At 34.0% G+C, this 18,746-nt stretch overlaps 1 protein-coding gene across 1 annotated transcript in view; it reads right to left on the reverse strand.

Annotated features, from left to right (window-relative positions):
- The window catches only part of LOC108568284 (E3 ubiquitin-protein ligase MIB1), a 207,570-nt gene that overhangs the window by 184,997 nt on the left and 3,827 nt on the right, over positions 1-18,746 (reverse strand). The gene's annotated exons all lie outside the window — the stretch shown is intronic.

Here is an 18,746-nt window from a genome sequence, read left to right on the forward strand (position 1 = left end):
ATTGATGCGTGTAAAATACAATCATAACATTTCGCATCGAGTTTAATGGAAACACAAATTATGCGGAAAATTTAAAATGAACGCGTTGCAAAGAGACCTATATCCTCACAATGTTTTGATTTTTAACTGCCTACTATAATTACATTCCGTTCTGGTTAATATTGATTTTATACAAATTTCTGTATTTGGTTATCAAATTTTTTATTACTGCCTTTATGAAACTTTTATATAAATTAAAAATTAATTAAACTCTAATTCAATATCATAGTTTTGACATAAGAATTATTACTTATTGTCATTTACAATCAATCTATATATTAGTTGATAAGAATATTGGAGTCCAAATTACAATGAAATTCAATCAAACGTAAGTATTAACATTGTGCTTCGCCTCTTATAATAATTTGTTTGAAGACTTTGATTTTGTATGCTTTGTTTATAAAATACTTTAAATCTTTTTTCACATATTGTTTTTCTCCGTTCAAAAGATTCCAATAAACTCGTATTTTAACAAAACTTGAAATATTAAATATTATAAATCAATTATAATATCATAATTTAAAACAAAGTTTCCATTAAAATATTTTGTAAGAATATACATTTAATAAAAACGAGCGACAAGTTTTCTTAAGAAATCCATTTCATAATTTCGAGTTTTAATTAAGATGGAGATCTCCATCATAATTAAAACTCGGAACGCAATCTGTTATTTGTTTAGGAAAAGCACCGTTTTCCAATTTCCCGAATTACTTTGCACGGAGAGCAAAAATAATAATAAGAAAAAGAAGATTTACCGACTAAGTCAAACGTACTCCATAAGCTTTAATTTTCAGTGCGCAAAAAAATAATAATTTCTGTATTTGCAGCGCAAAATGAAGATGACGATGACGAAGAAAAAGTAATAGAATGGAGATGAATCGGAGAAGAACAAGTTCCGTTCCCGTGTTTATACACTGCGTTATATAATGTCATATCCATGGTCCTTGGGGAAGAGGAGGAAAGAAGTGGGCAAATATAAACTTTTCCATTTTTCTGCTCCGATAGCCATCGCCTTCGATTGTTGCACAGCATTTGTTTGGTACTCGCATCAATTTGCATTTGCCACAACTACTCATAATTAATAATGAATGGGAAATGGAAGTGGGATTAAATTCTATTTCTTCTCATATATTTTTTCGGTGTTTTTGCTGGAAGCCCTGTAATGGAATGTGAATTGGAATAATTAATTGCGCTTTTGTATTAGCCTCGTTACTTCAAAAATTGCTCTGGGATGGCTTCGCGTGGGTGGGAAAAAAGGGCTGCTGCGACGGAGGCGGCAGCAGCAGCAGCAAGAGTTTTTACATTCCCATTATTATCATTCGCGATTTTATACCGGGACGAGCCTTTTCATAAGGAACGAGGGGGGAGTCTTTCATATTTTAATTTAGAAGATAATGCAAATAAAATATGAGAAAATTCCGTTCGTTTTTAAAATATGCAAAACTCTGTGGGGGTGGTGGGAACGGGGGCGGCGTCGAGACGGGGGCGGCCATCCTCGGTATTGCAAGAGTAGGAAATCGGCGCCACCTCCGGATCGGGTACACCAACTACTACTGAACGAAGTACCGCGACCTGAGTGCGATGCATGTGTATATCGGGGGATGAAATATGCATAGAGTGCAGATCGTGATCTCTCCCTTGGCAATTGTTTATATTACACAACCCTAGTGAATTTAACTTATTATCGTTCCCACATATACACGCGCCTCGTACACGGTACAAGAGGAACAGAACAAAACAAAAATGAACAGCACAGAAAACAGATTCAGCCCGGCAATTTATCTCCACCAGGCTGATATTTATCGCCGCCCAAAAGCATATATTTTATCTGCATTTATTATCTTTTAGTATTATTAGTTTCGCCCTTAATTGCATCATAAAATAGAACTGCCAAGCTGCCGCTGAAATTCCCATTTTTTCGCATCTTCCACTCCACACCCTACACCACATAGAACACACAAAAAAGCAATTCTCGATTGCTAAATGGCGAAAAATAATATTAACCAAAAATAAAACACCACCTGCTCCTACATGGCACAATACTATTCAAGTATATCGCAAAAATATATCAAAATATATAGTGACCAGTTTTTTAAATAAGCAATTTATTTATATATAGATATTTAAATCAGTATTTTTCCAAGCGTACAAACCCCGAGAGTATCTAATATATTATTTTTACTTTTTCCATAAATTTTAACCTGAAACTTACATTATTACAGTACTCTGCAAGAAAATAAAATATTGAAATAAAGTTTAGAAATTATTGTTAGCAACGAAGACAAAGAAAATAAATATGAAATTAAAGAAGATCTTGAAAAAATTATATAAAACCTAAAATATTAAAGTTTTATTTTTCTAGTGAAAATGATAGGTAATTTTTAAATACATGACAAAAAAATGTTGATGGTTTATTTTTTTTTTTCAGGATACTATCCTTCCTCATATTCTATCATATTCCTCATATTTAAATTAGATTGAAATAAAAAGTTAAGAAATAAAAAAAAACAATTTAGATCTAGTTTTCAAATATCATTTATAACTAATTTCAATTAAATATATTTTTTTCCTATGAAATAAATGTTACAACAATTAGCTAGAACTGATACCAAATTCTAAGAACATAATATTTACTGTAATAATACACAAATATACATTAAGTTATAAATTGGGTTAACGGCTGCATACCGAATGTATAATATATTCAGTATGCAACTGAAAATCCAAGCACATAACGCAATAACATTACGGACTGAATAGACTTTCTTGTATTTGGGCAAATAGTAATCACGAATTTATAATTTTGGGGTTTATGCCTGTAGAGGAAATTTGATATTTTGTAGTATTTGTCCGTTGTGCATTCAGGATTCGTTGTTGAACGTGGGAAGCAGTAAATATTGTGCAACAAACTATTTTATATATGTATAAATTCCTAATTGTGTATGGTAGGGCTCAACTTTGCCAATTTGCCCACAGACTTAGAAGCAAAGTTTGCCTTTAGTTTATTAGGGATAGCATGCAACAGCCTGCGATTCTGACCACTAATATCACAAAATTGTCCTCCGTAATCTAGAAACTCGTAATTTACAAATTCACGGAACAAAAACTTGAACTATCATACCAACAGATTACAAGCATTAATTTACGAAGTGTTACTTTAATGGTTCACATCTATTTAAAACTTACAGTATCGAAAGTAATTACAGTTTTTAGATCCAACATTTAGGAGTAAAATAAATTGTAAAATATAATTTTATAATTATAAGCATAACATTATCAAGGGAATTAATAGGTGATACTAATTAAAACCTCTCTGCTCGTGACATCATCATTACACATAGAACATTTGGTATCTTATGTATAGAATTAACTTTAATAATAAGATGTTTAAAAATGTGTATTTTTAATTTCATTTACTAATGATTAAATGTTTATGGTTGATAAAATATGATCAATTAACTAGTCTGTTTATGTTATAATGGATAAAGTCATTGTATATGATATAAAATATGTTGCTATGAAAGCGATATCGGTTATGTTTCATAAAGAGTACCTATATGAAACGATATATAATCAAATCCAATAAAAAAACTATATAAATAAATAAATGATATACCATTTTATAATGAAATTTTATGCGCGCTGTTGCCAATATTTTTATGCGAACTTTATATTACTTCCCATAACTTACACACTGTATCACACATTTGTATTTAAACCCGATACGAATATGAATATATCAGTTTTTAGTGAATCATTTTTCGTTGTTAGCTATTGCGGGGAACGAGAACGCATGAAACGACGGCAACGACGCTATTGTTTTGGTAATTATGTTTTTCAGTTTTCGGTATAGCCCGAGTTAAGCAATTTCTGCGCCAGTTTGAAAATGGCCGTGCCAAATTCGTGGGTTAATTCTAAATTACTTTTCGAACTATTTCCATTTACGCGGAGATAGAGGAATTCCCGAACCCTTTCGGTCCCGGTCTGTCCGATGGACGGCTTCGGAAGAACAGGCAAGTTGGCCGGCAGTTAACGATAGGATAGCTATCGTTTGGTGTTTGATAATTTTTAATAAATGCCATCCGAAAATGAAGCAAAACAAATCGATACTATACATTGCAGTATTTATGTAATCCTTTTATAAACCAGTGTGTAAATTGTGCTTTTATACACAGAATTTTTCTTTTCTTGTGTTCGGTTTATTTTCTTTTTTTATTATTAGAGGGTAAAAGTATTGGTTTTGACCGGGCCACGGTTGGCATAAATTGGAGTTGGTTGCAGCTGGCGCGCATAAGAAAACCGGGTGGCGTAAAAACTTTGCGTCAGGGTGGAAAACAGATATAATTCAGCCATACAATGTCCGTGTTTATTATGAAAATGTTGAGATTTATTGAAACGACGGTTCTCGGGGAAAAATAGGGATATTTTTCTCGACGAGCGCAGCCACCGTGAATGCACGTTGTTTATCGCCCATGACTTTTAAGGGAATTGCGAATATTTAAACCGTCCTCTCCGTGAATTGGATGGGTTCGTGAATTGGAATGTTTTAAGTGTAAATTGATAAGAGATTCGACTGGTCGCTTGGTTAATTGTGATTCTTTGATCCTTTGCGAAGTGATTCTTGTAAATTTCCGACGCACCCGACAGGTTAATGGATTTTATATCAAAAGAATTGTTTGCGGTTTCGCAGATACAATGTGTTAAATGAAAGACCAAAAGAAAAAGGACGGCACAGTTAAAGAGGGGATCATCTAAAGCCCCGAAACGAATTTATCGGAATATGATAATAAACTATAAAAGTGCATGTAATAGATCGTAAAGTGATATTATCAAACGATAAACAAACAATTTATGCAGACGCCAACTCAATAAAAGCAGTTATGACACTTAGCACTTCGTCTGCGTTTTCTCCTCAAAAGCCGACCGTCCCGCGTTTCATAGTCGCCGATATTTTAATGGCCACATAAAGATACAACATTTCTTATTACCATAATACCCACCCAATTGGTTTTCAATTGTTTTCCTGGCTCTTGTTGCCGTTTTTATCGATATTATAGTTAGTATTTATGATGGGGTCATTCGCGATCGAATTCAAACATATCCGTCTGATCCATCCTTCCAACCAACCGTTAAAGGTGGTAATCTTGGTAGTGTGGCGTTTAGCAAATGGATACCCTTTGTCAATTAAAAAAGTTCAGGGCAGGAAGTTGGACGACAGCTGGCGCCGTGCTGCTGTTATTAGTATAGTTTAGCCCCGTAGCACCATTACTCTTGGACAGGGGCAAACTACGCTAAAACGTCAAACATGAAAAAGTGCCTTTAATAACCCCCGAGACAAAACGGGGATGATGATGCTTGCTGCTGGCTGGGCCCTTTCATTTTTCCACAGCAAAACAACGGGAGTAGAAAAAGGAGGATTGGTTTATAAATTGAATTACAAGTTAGGACGGCCGCACATTTAATCAGAGACGTGTTTCCTGAGCTAGCTGCTTCCCTGGCCAACCAACAACCAACCCCACTGCTCTATGTGCGAGCGAAATGTCGGATATGAGCCCGAAACGAGAATAACGAAGTGGCAAAGCAGTTATGTTAAGAGTATAGTTGTGTATGGACGAGCGGGCGAGTGTCATCTTGATACACGTCATAACGCATCCCCCGGGGATCGTAAAGGCACTTCGTGTCTTTTGGACTCACACCATCCACCTTTATAAAGAACAAATACACTCCTTCGCATCGCGCAAACACATCGCCACTCAAACTCAAACACGTTCCCCAAAAATCGTTCCCACTTTAAAATAAACGAAATAAATTTGTTTTTACTGCACCTACTCCACGACAAGAACACACACGACCGCCCCCTCGCCGCACATCCATGTGCATCCCCTTTAGAGAACTTATTGTCTTATTGGCAATTCCGCGGAACTCGAAGAACCTCTTCGGAAAAAGTCGTAAATCTTAATTCATTTTTATAGACTATAAAAAAAATAATAAATGCTTTTCAGTTTCATTCCTTTTAATATCTTACATTAATTTCCTCCTAAAACAAAGCCATTTAAAGTCATATGCTTTCCAGACTTTCATCTCGGAGCACGGATTAATGAACACTGTTTTCGGCAAGTTTTAATTATTTTGTTCACTCATATCTAAAATCATCTGTATATAAACAGCTTTATATATTTGAAAGTAGCAATGATTCTAAATAATTCGAAATATTACTATTGTGTAATGTTATCAATTAATTCCAATACATCTGATTAAAAAAAATACGTCTTATATAATAAACCAAAGAATGATATGCATAATATTAATATACAGTGTAACTTTCATTAAGCATAATATGATAGAAATTATAGTCAGTCCCTATTGAAATTAAAAGTAATTTGTTGCAACAAGTAAATGTATTTTGAATGGTAAAATCAATGCAATAAGAAATATCTTGTTACATTAGCAAACGAATGGATGTACATTAAAATATATGTATACTGTCAAAAAAAGGACATTTGGGAAGAATGTTTTATAAACATACATTTAAATATCTTTCAAAGAAAATTTCAGTCAATATTAGCTTCATAAAAAGATGATGAAACGATAAGAAGCATTATATTTATTAAGGTATTTCTTAAATGGACTGAATAAAAACAAGACCCTCCTTTTTGTTATATAACAGCGGTAACTCTCTTTCCCCCTTTTGTGCAAGCCGTCAGTGCTAAGAGGAAGCTTGGTAAGTAAAAGGAGAGGAGAAAAAGGGCAAACGAGTGACGTTTTAATTTGTGCCCTCTTTTCCTCTTTTTATTTCCTGCGTTTCTACTTTCGCTGTTTGTTTTTCGTGATGGGGAAGCGGAGAGGGCAGAGAGAAAAGTAACAATTTATATGGCAAAAGAAAACGTGGCTATGTGTGTATGTGAGCACAAACCAGGCAGAAGGGCTTTTTGCCGCCAGGGCTTTAAAAACAAAAAAGCATAAATTAGCTAGGAAAGTTGGAGTAGTGTACACACACATACAATTCTTTGTTTAATTAAGCACCGTTAGGCGCGCAATTCCAAAGAATAATTAACTTTTTGCCGCGACTCATTTAACAATACCACTTCTGGGTGTAAGTCCGGTAACGTTATAAACTGTCTGCTCCACTTTCCCAGCTGATGAATGAACATTTTATTCCGCTCTCACTAGTACTGCTCAGTTCTTTTCCGGTTTTTTGTTTTGAACTTAGCAAATGCCGACCCGAAAAAAAAGAAATATCAAAAACATGAAATAGTCCACATCCTTGCTGGAGATACATTTTTATCTCTTATTTAAAATGTCGAAGTCACTATTAAAATAGATATATCGAGCAATGTTCCGAAGAATTTAGGCCTTTAAATGGGGGAACGTCGTCGAAAGGCAAAGACTTTAAATTTCACGAGAGATGCTTTATGAGATCCAGTTTTTCGAAAGAGACTGTGCGCGACAAATCGGTGCTTTATGTGCGAATAAAACGCACATTCTCTTTCACCGAATGGATGTGTGCCAACTTTATCGTCCAAATAAATGAATGTCCCGCAATAGTTTAAGCTATTGATATAATATATATACACGTACATACAAAAAGCTGATGAAGACGGTTCAGATAAAGGAGCGCTGATTGTAATTAAGTCTAAGAAGGGTGGATGATTAATCTCGGAAATGTGTACTGTGTCTGCTTCAACATAAGGCCATAACAATTAGTTAAGAGATGCAGCATAGATTTATATTAACGTTCTTCTTAAAAGGGAAGTTGGGCCGGGGGGGTTAGATGGTAAACATTCCTTCCTGGTAGCTTGAGATTAAGTTTAAAGGAGGAAGCAAGGAATGGGGAACGGGTAATGGCTTAAACATGTGCAAGCGCCATCCCGGATTGCTGCTATATTCCACCATAGATTATAATTAAAATACTGTTCTAACTACATCCCACCCTTATCAATTCTTTGGATACATTTAATAACCTACAAACTCTCGGTTATTTATAAAAATAAAGTTCATACACATATCCAATTTCCTTCAATAAAATATCGCAGTCAGTTTGGGTCTGCCCCTGTTCTGATTTACGACCTAGCCCTGATTGTTTTTCCTTTCGACCCCCCAGACAGGTCCTGATTTCATTCGGAACTGTTACAACCCAAACCCCTTTCAAGGAAGTCCAGCCCCTTCGACTACCTATTGCAATGCATGTATAAATTTTATAGACAGAATCAATACATATATTTTAATTTCTAATGCGAATTTTCGTCCATATCTCGAACGTTGTTTCGCAGATCGTCGGGGGTGGGTTAGAACCGGATTCAATAAATAAATAAAAATCCTATACTTAATTCGGCATGACCGTTCTGCGGTCAGCAATATTAAATTCCGGCTATCACATATCACTTTTTATTAAACGCTAGGTCTCATACACAAAATCTGTGTCCACCCAATTCCACCCCTGCAATTCAGGGCTTTATTTTATTATTTTAATCTAGATTTATCCAGGGCTTATTTATTCTGTTTGGTCTGCGCAGGGACAATGATCGACTTTTTATTGCTGCTTTAATCGCCTCGCCGAGGAAAACAATCGTATCACACCGGTTACGTTTTCAAATTTAATCGAGGAAATAATTGGGACGAATAATGAACAACCCCCTCGAAACAATGCAGATCTCGGGCGGGTGGCTACAGCCGCAGGAACTGAAACTTCTCGATGACATATATATATATACATATATACTGAGATGCAGGAAGGGGTTTGAACACTATCTATATTTACAGGGTGTCCCAGCTAAAATCCTACCTCAATTATTAATAAATACATAGCAAGGGATAGACCAACGAAATAATTCAATAAAACTTTCAGTACCATTTGTTCAAGAAAATGGACGAATATTTAATAATTTCTTATTAAGCTTTCTAACTACACTGACATAAATATAATATCTACTTCGATGTAACATTGATGAATGGTGAAACAAACGCAATAGTAAAAAAAATCTGTTCAATATATAATTTACCAATTTTTGGTTGCTACGATTACAAGATTCGCAATTCAAATTGATATTTTGCTTTGCATCTAGAATCTAGTATTGTATTATATCTAGATTTTAAATAGAATACAAATCTCAATTCAGAATTAATTATCAGAAGTAAATATAAAGTCATATAAAGGTAGAAAATACTAAGTACTTCATTCCTCTTTCATTAAAACATTTTAGAACATGTTGTGGCTTTTACATTTTTGAAAATTTAACCAATTAACGTCATTCTTGATACAAGAAACAAAATATGTTGATGGTGCTAAAATGATACGTTAATATTGTACAAATTCACTTGTGATATGTAGAAAAGCAAGAAAAATCTTAAATCATTTATAATTGACAATTATTGACATAAGCATTCATGAAAATGATAGATCTATTTCGGTATAATAATATTATCTTAGTTTACCAGTATAAATTATATATTTATGAAATGAAAATGGAATACAGTGTCAGCTTTCTGTTAACAAAAATAACATATTTTCTGAGTAGTCCATCAATTATTCTGCCGGAAGTAACCTTATGGTAATACAAGGAACACCCTATATCCACAGGGAAACACGTTTCAGTTATCATTTTGATACAATCCCCGGGCTTTCTAAACTCTGAACCCTCCCGAGCGAACACCACCGCCGTCGTCCCTTTCCCCCCGCTGTCGCACAACCAGAGTCTCGTAGATAGTGAAGGTGATTGTTCACAACGGAATATTGTTCTGCCAATGACAGGTATAGTGCCGCTTTGTTGTCGCTAATGACGTCACGGGATAATTACCCTCAGATACAGACGCTGATTGCGAATTTATGTCTCCCCGTGTGTATATTATGTATTCAGCATCTTATCTTAGGTGGCCGAAGCCCTAATTGAGCTCCCTATCGCCATTCAAGATGAACCCTCCCTCCTCCCGCCTCAACCAGTCTTCACCGTTGCGATCCTATCGCAAGAACCATCCGGCGACATTCAGAACAAAAGAAACGACAAAGAAAATAACAATACAGGGATGAATTAATAACCCAAATTATGAACGAGATCGAGAACAAAGTAGACAAAGACACATAGTAAATGAAAGGCAATTTTTTTGATTATACTTTAAACAAATATAAAATCAGAATTAATTATCTCCTTGTTCTTTGTAGCTAATTTCTATATCTCTTAGTTGAGAATACATAAATACTATATAATCGAGATAAATAATATTAGTACAATAACGTGTATATCGGATACCCCTGTTTCCAATTCCGAAATCCCTTCATCATCAACACTATATTCAATTACCAATGATTTATGATCTTTTAACAATCTCAGTATTGTACTATGACGTTATATTATAAAATTAACTCATGTAATATAAAGTTATTATATAGAAAATCAATATAATTGACATTAGCAATAAACAAAAATGTAAATTTTAATTTAAATTTTTTTTTTTTTCAACTAAAAGTTTGGCAATAACAGATACAACGGTTATAATTCCAAAATGGGAACAAAGTTATAAACTAATATGCACTGTGCTTGTAGTAACGATTAAACCCATTCATTGTCGATCGCATCGGACAGACAATCGGGGACAAAAAATGATTGCAATTACCAAATAACTCCAAAATAGGCCATTTCTAGATTATTTGCGAAAATCGCGTGTGTAAATCACGGTGTGTCCGGGGAGAACGATGTTTTCACGGAGTCCCGTTGAATAACAAGGCAACTTTTGCATTTGACACGGCGATAATCGATATAAATATGGCTATCTCGTGTGCCAATTTCACCTGCGGATCTCATCATGCGCTTACATGTAGACGATGATGAATAGCAAAAATGGGGCTACACAAAAAATATTGAACAGGAGGCACCTACTACGAGAAGAAACATTATTTAAATTGCAGCCGTTCCAATCTCCTAATCACGAAAGTTTCTTGCGAATGTTTTGTCCGTACGGAAACATCCAAAGAAGAAGAATCAACATCATGTGCAAAGAGGGCGATGATAATATGTAAACCTAGAATGTTTCGAGAGGGGAGTGAGTGTAGTAAGTTTTACGACGGAGAAGCGGATGAAATATAAAATTTGATCAGCAATAGAACACAGCCGACAAACATATTCGGCAATGACATCCGATGTCCGTATAATACAATTCCTGAATCGCTCCGGGTTCCGTCTACGAAGCGTTTTATAACAGCCTCCCCCATTTTGCAACACCCCCTTCACTACCACCCGGAATCCCGTATAAATTCCCCTAAATGCCATTTCACCTCCAACACCTCTCACATTCCATACAAAATTACACATACAATCACCAAACTTTCATATTATATGGTCTCTATATTTGTTAGGAGGTTTCCCTCCTATCTATCAAGGGTCCTTGTTACTCCACCAAATCGTCTCAGTTCTAATTTACCTAAATGGTGTACAGTACTGGCCACCCTTCCAATTACTAAACCCAACACGTGTTGCCAAACTAATATCGACTACAATCCAACGAACTCATTATTAGTATTATATTTCATAGAAGTCCACAGCATAATCATTTTAATTTACTTCTCCCAATAGCAGTCTGATTATAAATTATTATACATATAATCATATAATTCAACATAATTATTAAAAAATACATTTTTTTCATAATGCACAGATGTATTTAAATAAATACAAATTGATGTGATTAAAATGATAATGAAAATACTTCATTAAATTAAATGTAGATGAAACTTAAGTAATTAGCATTTAATCAAAAACAAAACCGCACTTCAGTTCTTCGTGAAACAGAGAATTATTATGTTAATTAACTGATTAAGGTAATGTTATAATCTCAGCAACAAGCTATTGTTTAACAGTAACTATGCAAAGTTTCTATTGTTAAGTATGGCTTTTGAGTAAGTTTCACATCTGCCATTAAGAACGATTTAACATCTGCTGACTTACATATATTTAAATAAATCAAATCAATAACTCATTATAACCAGAGTAATATAATTAAAGTACCGATTATACAAATATATCATATTAACGTCTGACTATTGTATAATACAATCACATATAATTATCTAATAAATAGAAATTAAAAACTAAAATTATGTCCGGTTTTGGTCAAAATATAAAAATATGCAAACTGCGATATAACATAAAAACGCCAAAAAAATCTAAATAACATCTTCCCAAAGGGCTATCAGTCAACATTTCTGCCCAGTAAGATTATTTTTAATACTAAGAAAAAGATACAAGTTGATGAGCAATATATCTAAATATGGCAAAATAAATAAATTTGAATAAGTAATTGAAATATTTGTTGACTAGAGCTTAACTTAAAAAGCTTTATAAAAACCATATTAAGTGTAGAAATGGCGTTAAATAGATTAGGGAAGTATTCTTGAAGCCTCGCGAGTTTAAATAGTTATTGGATGGAAACTGTTAGTGCACAGCTGTACGTGATAGCGTTAAAAAGAATACGCCGCGGTGGTCTGAATATAAATGGTTAAAGTTTAAAATTATATTTAATGCAAATATATGGTCTGGTTGTATGTCCAAGGGTTGGGTTGGTCTCGGTGGAAAGCCCGGCCACTGTTCGTGTCGCCATATGATGCGACATTTCTACTATTTTTATATTAATTTTATGCCCACACTCCACTCGAAATCTGTTTCTCCGCTTAATATAGAACGTGATGGGCCTTCGCAAGTACGCTCTTTTGCAAATACCATATTGTATGTCTGTATATCTATATATAAAGAGTGAGCGAGAGAGAGAGAGTCATTAATCTGCCATGAAATATTAGTTATATTGGAGGAGAGAGGAAAGCCACTAAATCAACAAGACCGGCTAAATTGTTTCCGATCGACATTCCCCAATTTCCGCATTTAATCGCTTATATTTTTCTTGGACCAATCAATAAAGGCAAGAGAGAGACGTGCAGAGAGTGAGAGGAAAGAGCGATGGAGCTAAACTTTCGAATTCCATCAATAAAAATGCAAGGAACTTGTGTAATAACAATTTTTATACATAGCCGGGCATTAAATCACATACTTCCCGAATTTATTATTGACAAGTAACTTTTTCGAACTCGATTTGCCGGGACCATAAAACTCGCAATTCCTTTAAATTTTAAAATACGCGGAAGAAGAGAGGGTGAAGAAGAGGAAGAGTCGCAAAAAAAGGAGGGCGAGCGACGTGCATTTCTCTATTCCATTCCCGAGGCTCCATTTTTTAATGTATTTCTCACAAAAGGATTTATAATGAAGATTTTTAAATTTCAAATTTCTCCAATGATTGGATGGTGCCATGGCCTGCAAAGGTATTTTAGATTTTCTATCTCAATTTCTCTCGTGCACACTCTCCAGTTATATTTTTTTTTACTTCATATTCCCTGTATTTTTAAATCATGTATAGATTTGTGCGGGGAGCGTGAAGTGTGAAATTTTCCTCGGGAATTCTTGCTTGACCCCTTCGTTTTGTTGTACTGGGGGAAGAGCAATATTTATGTATGGAATTTAAATGTTCGTATCGAATAAAGGTCGTGTTTCAATATGATCAGGAAAAAAGCTAGATTAGGAATTTTTATATAGATTACATTATAAAAGTATATATATTTTTATAATGTAGTTTATATACATTATCGCAACTTATACATTACCAAAACTTATAGTTTTATCTCAAAAAAAAACTTTTTTAACAATGAGAGATGATATAAGAAAAATTTTACTACTAGCAAATCCCTTTTCGTAATATTACTTTTCAACTGAGAAAAGTGTAAAAACAAATGTAATTTTAATACTGTAATCCTAGAAAAATGTATAAATATGTAATAATGAGAAGGAAAATAAAGTAAACAAAAAATAAATAGAGGTGGTAGTTTTGTCCAGTGAGATAAAACGGGACGGGAATCTAATTAAACTTTTCAGTTCTCGTAATTCGGCCGTTAAGAAAGTTGCTTTGGAAATACAGTAGTTAGGAGCCCCCTTGTTCCGTACATATATAAATTCTCGTCGGAGTTGCAAAAGAAACTTGACCCATTCAATTCCGGGGGACTAAAGTTGAAAACGACACACTAGAATTTAAGCTATAAAACAGGTGTAAAAAAGTACACTTGGAAGCGTGGAATAGTAGGAAGCAGTAGCAAGAAAATTTTGCATTTCCAAACAGCGGCCCAACTTGTACATGTGAGACTCTCTCTCTTTCTCTTACTTTGTGCATCTCGCTGTGTATGTGTGTAGTAGTATATGCAATGAAAGGGCGGGAAGGAAATCTCTCTGTAATCCCTGTCACCGCCAGAACAACTTCCATATAATTCATACAACCACTAGCGTGTGTCAGTAAGAGGAAGAGCGATAGAGAAAGTGCGAAAGAGCAAAGAGCGAAGGGAGGTAGAAGCTTCTTATTGCCAAGCAAAATTTCAATCCACACGTATGGGGATGCAATTAGGGAGATAAAATGCAAAACGGCTTTAATTGCGCAACGTGCAAAAGAGTTATGGCCTATTCCAAGCACAGACCCCCTCCTGGTTCCGCCCCCTAAAAACAACGCAAACTCCAACGTATCTAATTAAAATCTTCCAGTTTCAATTTCCTTTGGACTCAAACACACAAAACCTTCCGAACAATGGATGCGCAAAAATGAAAAACGTACGTACAGCGCCTAAAAAAAATAAAAGCACCAAAATGAAAAAAAAAAATAGAGCGAGAGACCCCATGATCAACGAGGAAATATGGGACGGTGTTGTACACCATTTGTCGCCGATTAAAATCGCGTTAAATTAAAAATGAGTTAGTTTACAGCAACACGTTTTGTTCATTGCCTCGACGTAGTACTGGATATGGATAATATTACAACGTGAAACGCAATTGGGCGACGCCATTTCGGCCTCCGCCCGTTAAACTGGAATAATAATTTTGCAATGTGCAGTTCGTAATAATTGGAAAATGATAATTATTATGTGTGAATTATGCACGATAATGCGATAGAGGATAATGATAAAATTTCGAACCTATACCATCATTAAATTCAATACAAAGTTATGCTCGTAAAAACGGGTGGTCTCCCAAGGATTAAATTACAATCCAGTCAACAGTGCATTAGTTATGACCTACAATAAATATAATGCAATATATAAATTCCTCTTTTTTGCAACTTTCATTTCAGAATCAGTTTTACTGAGTAAAAGCACTCTGCGATTAATGTTATGAATAAAATTTCAAGAGAATATTGCACAAACGCGCAAATATATGATATATAATAAAATAGTGGATCTATTTCAAGAAATACTTACAACATAATAATTAATACTTAAACATTTCACTAATTATTATATTAAATCAGTACAAAAATACTTTGTTTCAAATTTATAAATGATAAAATATTTTTATCACTTCTTTCATTAAAAATGAATTGAATTTATATAAAATAACGTAACTTCTCGAAGATCAACTGGATATTAAATAATTTATTGAAACAAATTACTAAACACTTGATAACATTATAATTCTATTTGTCAAAATAAAATAATTTAATTATTTATATAAGATAAATATAGTAAAAATAACAAAAATGATTAGTGAGACTTTTATAATATAATTTTAATTAGACTAATTATTCAAATAAATGCAATTATAGATTTTAGAATATTTGGAAGAGTTGAATACAATTGGAAAAAAAATGTTATATTAAAAAAATTAAATGTTGATCCTATTTAATATTATTGTATGAAAATGTATTTTTTTGAATGGAGATGTTTAAATATAATTTGAATTTATTAAGAATACGAGTTACATTTTACAAGTATTATATATTCATGACGAATGCTGGAATGCAATATCTGGCAAAACGTATGATTTATGTCGAATTATGAATTATTAATCAAGGAGCGCACGTTATTTTTCAGCATTTTTGTGCGATACGGTAAAGTCGTTTGTTTAAAATACGGAACTTCTAAATGCTAATTAGCATGCATAAAACATGCATTAAATGTTACACTTTGTGAATTTATTACATCGAAATGCGGTGGAAGTGCGAAGTACTTTAAAATAATTAGTATTCATTTGCATTTTAGAGCAACGCCACGTTCGCCGGCGGCATTTCGAAAATGGTGAACGATGAAGGAAAAACTGGGGTGGCACCACCACCATCGGTCCTCGCAATGAACAAAACAGCAGAGCAAAATAAAAGAGAATAATAGTATAAAATAGAAAGCCATTGACCTGCGAGTTCTGAATAACATTAATTTCCATTTCGACATAGAACATCGTGCGTCCATGTAAAAAGAGAAGAGATATGATGTCAGGATGAGTAGGGGAGTTGGAAAATGATGCACAAAGGGATGCCTTTGTCACGATGGAACATCATATGGCATACGTTCACTTTTTTTACGAGCAGTTAAACAGTGATAAAGCGAATTCCAGCAGTATGCCAATTGGACGACTGCGATCGAGGAGATGTACACACATGTGAACTGGTGCGAGTGCCCCTATCCTTGGATGGTGGTGGAGAGGAGTTTTAAAAGTGCAGTTGAACTCCAAACTATGTCACTATATAATGGTGATTTACAAAGACGTTAACCGGAATTAATGCCAAGCATTACGGCACATTTCGGGACTAAATTACTTCACTTGGATCCTGTTTATTATAAGTTCAGGGAGAACTTCCACATTCTATATATCTATTTATTAATCCTACTGGGAGTGTTTTCTGAACAGCTCGCGCTGCTGCATTTGCATACATCCCCAAATCCAATTCCATCACATCAAATGACACAGAAACAATAAAAGTTATATATCTACCATGAACATGAAAGAAAAAGCGCCACATAATTCACTTCAACATCGATTTCTAAAATTACTTCTCTCCGACTTCCACCCTCCAACAATTTTTTTATAAAAACATTCAAAAACAACATCCGTATACACTGAATTAATGTATAACGTAATGTTACAATCATTTACCTAAATATTCAATTGTAGAATCAATTAACTAATATATAGTGTAGAAACCATATGACTAGTTTTAAACAGACAAACTTTAAAAATAAGACTAGATAATATCAATCTTTTTATATGATAATTAAATTAAATATTGTAACTATGAGAACTACAATCATATAATATAAATATAAAATAATTAACAAATACGTAACAAAAAAATGTTTAAAAATGAAAACTACACCGTGTTTAGTGTAATTTTCACCTTTAAAACACATTTAGTAGCGAAAAAATGGCATGAAAGAAGGAAAAACATGATAAACAAATTGGCGGAACGAGCAGGGAGGAAACACATCAAACTTAGTGACGGCAATTTCAGAGTCTCAAAAGTCAAACTGATCCTGAAGATCGGGAACACTAAAATAAAACGCTTACCGTAAAGAAAAAGTTTTTAGACCATTATAAATTGTTGTAATACTTATGTATATAAATTCGGTGGTGGCGCCGTCGGTGCCCTCGGCCGCCCCCCTCCTTTTTTTACATTATTTTCGCGGGGAAGGTTCGAGTTTTCGGAAAGTTATAATAGAAGCCGAAGCTTTTTAACGGGGTCGCTGAAAAGTGACAGTAATTGATTGCGCGCCACTTACAACTTATAATAGGGGAGGCGGCTTCAACCGCCCGCCAGTGAAATTTGCCGCATTTACATAATTTTTTCTCTTATACCACGCTTCGCAAATAATTATTAATCAATATGTCAAACATTAGCAAAAAAAAAGTGGAAAGTAAGGAGCAATAGACACTTGTTAAAATATAAGCGAGGCGATATTAACACTCGTATTATTTCAAGAATCCAACAGCCCTGACTGCTCCACAAGACTTTTTATATGCGAGACAGTCTCCCTTTTCTTTATGCAGAGACAGACAATGCTCTCTCTCTCTCTCTCCGTTTTGTTTTTGTCATTTGACGACATTCCTCATGCGAGAGAAAAACAGGGGTCCCTTTTTTAATTAACTTCGGTTACTTAAGTGCTTTTTTATCCCACCTCGAACGATTACACAAATTTACTTTATACCCTGCCCCCCTCGGACTGAGACGAGAGAAAACATAGAAAAAAAATATATATAACTAAGTAGTCAGAAGGCAGCCTGGACGTTCCGTAGCCTTTAATTACATTATCTGCAAAACGTAAATTAATTCCTATTTGCCATGTGCCAACCGCAACGAATGAGAACAAAACATTAAATATTTTTTCCGTTCGCTTTATATCCCAGCTCATATTAATTAGTGACCAGCAGTCACCATTTAAATTCAAATTACAAATGGCCAAAGAAGAGTTGATCATACCATATCCCGTTTCAACAGTGCTTTTGAGAATTTAGGAGTAAAAACTATTAATTATGAAGAATATACAGTTCCAGGTCAATCACTTCATTAATATGAATTAAATATAATTCAAATACCTTTAAAAACTATATATAAAACTCGTTAAATAAAACATATCAAAACTTATTGTTCAGTTATTATTTTCATATATCTAATTAATTTAAAAGGAAACGACAATATTTATGAGCAATAAAAATCATAGATACTAGTACCATTCGGATTTTAGGAAAAAAAATAGGTTTATATCAGTAACAAGTATTGCATATTATCTAACATTTTGTCAACGTTAAGATATATGCAATATAATTATCCATTTTACACCCACTTTACACTAACATAATGTAATAAATACGTTGGTAGGATTAGCGTATCTTTGGAATCATTTTACCGTAAAAGATTATTTATTC

This window comes from Nicrophorus vespilloides, unplaced genomic scaffold, assembly GCF_001412225.1.
Source record: "Nicrophorus vespilloides isolate i.1.1-1 unplaced genomic scaffold, Nicve_v1.0, whole genome shotgun sequence".
Classification (NCBI taxonomy): Eukaryota; Metazoa; Arthropoda; class Insecta; order Coleoptera; family Silphidae; genus Nicrophorus; species Nicrophorus vespilloides.